At 38.1% G+C, this 2,102-nt stretch overlaps 1 protein-coding gene across 1 annotated transcript in view; it reads right to left on the reverse strand.

The window, feature by feature from the left end:
• The window catches only part of LOC119410358 (RNA-binding motif, single-stranded-interacting protein 3), a gene marked incomplete in the record, with an annotated part of 147,206 nt that overhangs the window by 60,104 nt on the left and 85,000 nt on the right, over positions 1-2,102 (reverse strand).

The following is a 2,102-nucleotide window of genomic DNA, read 5'->3' on the forward strand; positions in this document are numbered from 1 at the left end:
TGTAGCTCATAATTAACATATACTGCTTGTTTTAGAAGTTAAAAACACTCCCAAGTTTTTAACTGTAGGTCTGAACTGAACTCTGATGTCAGAGCACCAAAACTACAAGGAGCATCATCACCAATAAATATATATTCCGTCATTTTTACTTAACTTAAAACAGGAAGTTTTGGTAAAGCCACTGTTTAATGTTGGCAATACAACCAAGAAAAGAAGTTTGAAGGTTCCTACTTCTAGGTTTTTATTGGCAAATAAATCTGTAACTCATTGCACCTGTTAAGATCCTGGCAAGAACCAATGCAGACATGTTCCTGTTTTTAGTATTCTACACCGCCTCGTAATATAATTGTTTTTTCACTACGTTTCCTTTTAATTATCCTTTTAATTACCATTTTATTTTTGTTTGTAAAAAGGACAAAACAAACAAACAAAAAAACTAATTTGTATGCATCCTTTGTGACTGTTGTTATCCACTGTTGTCATCACTCTTTGTTAAAATGAAGGCCTCTCTTGTAAATGAGTCCTCATGGCTCAATGGGACTAACCTGTTTAAATAAAGCTTGAAACTACATAACAGTGGGAAAAAAGTGGTATCTGGCTACAACTGATACAAGTGGTAGCATATAAAGAGAGTAAGGAGAGGCCCAAGAATGGAGCCCTGCAGCCCACCACAACAAAAAGAAGCAAAAATAAAATAAGGGCAAGGAATATTACCATATTTGTTAGACACATATAGATGCAACATTTTACATATATCTGTATGACTTTGTGTCATTTCTCTTTATAATGTATAACTGCGGGTAGCACAGTGGCACAACTGATAGAGCTGCTGCCTCTCAGCGAGCAGGTCCTTGGTTCAAACCCCAGTCCAGGGGCCTTTCTGGGTGGAGTTTGCATGTTCTCTCCGTGCATGCGTGGGTTTCCTCCGGGTGCTCCGTTTTCCTCCCACAGACCAAAAACATGCATGTTAGGCTGATTGGCAACTCTAAATTGTCCCTAGGTGTGAGTGAGAGAGTGAATGGTTGTTTGTCTCGTTTGTCTCTATGTGTCCCTGTGATGGACTTGCGACCTGTCCAGGGTGTACCCCGCCCCTCGCACAGTGATTGCTGGACATGGGCACCGGCGACCCCCGTGACCCAAAATGGAACAAGCGGGTAAAGATAATAGATAGATGGATGGATGTATAACTGCATGTCTAGATAATAAAGCACCCTTCTGACTGATCACTAAAGGCAAAATTAGTTTCACAGCATCAGTGAAACTCCAGCCAAAATATAATCTTCAATTTAAACATTAACTCCAAAAAAGGAAATATTTTTTTGTCACATGACTTGGTGGGGACAGCTGCATAAAGAGTAGGTATTTTGGAGAAAAAAAAAATCTTCTAAAGCTATTAAATATTAAAAATGTGAATACTGTCTAACAATATAGTATTTTTACTGTTCTTAACACAAATCTGGACAATAATTTGAAAAGAAAAGTACTCAGACATAGGCAAAAAGAAAATGTCTTAATTCACTTGCTGGTTAAAGTATGATCAGACATAAATTAGTCAAAATAAAGGATTAATTTTGATCAGATATTTTAAATGGTAAATGGTAAATGGACTGTACTTATATAGCGCCTTTCTATCTTATTTCAAGATACTCAAAGCTCTTTACTCTACAATCTGTTCCTCATTTATCCATTCATACAGCACTCTACTAGATCTCTACAAAGATGATTGAACAAATTGTTCTAAAGAGACTAATCAGTGCTTTTTAGATCACATTCATACACTGATGGGACACACATCAGAGGCTATGAGGGGTTCAGTGTCTTGACCAGGGACACTTCAGCATGTGACTGCTGGTGGATTCGAGCCCCCAACTCTCGCATTGGAGGACGAATGCTCTAACCACTCAGCCACAGCCGCCCCAGTTTTTTTTTTTTTTTTTTGGACATTTGTTATGATGCATAACCATGACAACAAGGCAGTTTTCTAAAACAAACAGCAGCTGATTAACATCTTAACAGCTCAAATAATATCTCAACTACAGCTCCAAATCTCAGATAGGTTGAAAAGGATGTTCTGTGGACGCATTCTCATCTACCTGCCAGCT

The sequence above is a fragment of the Nematolebias whitei genome, chromosome 5 (assembly GCF_014905685.2).
Source record: "Nematolebias whitei isolate Nwh7 chromosome 5, NemWhi1, whole genome shotgun sequence".
NCBI lineage: Eukaryota > Metazoa > Chordata > Actinopteri > Cyprinodontiformes > Rivulidae > Nematolebias > Nematolebias whitei.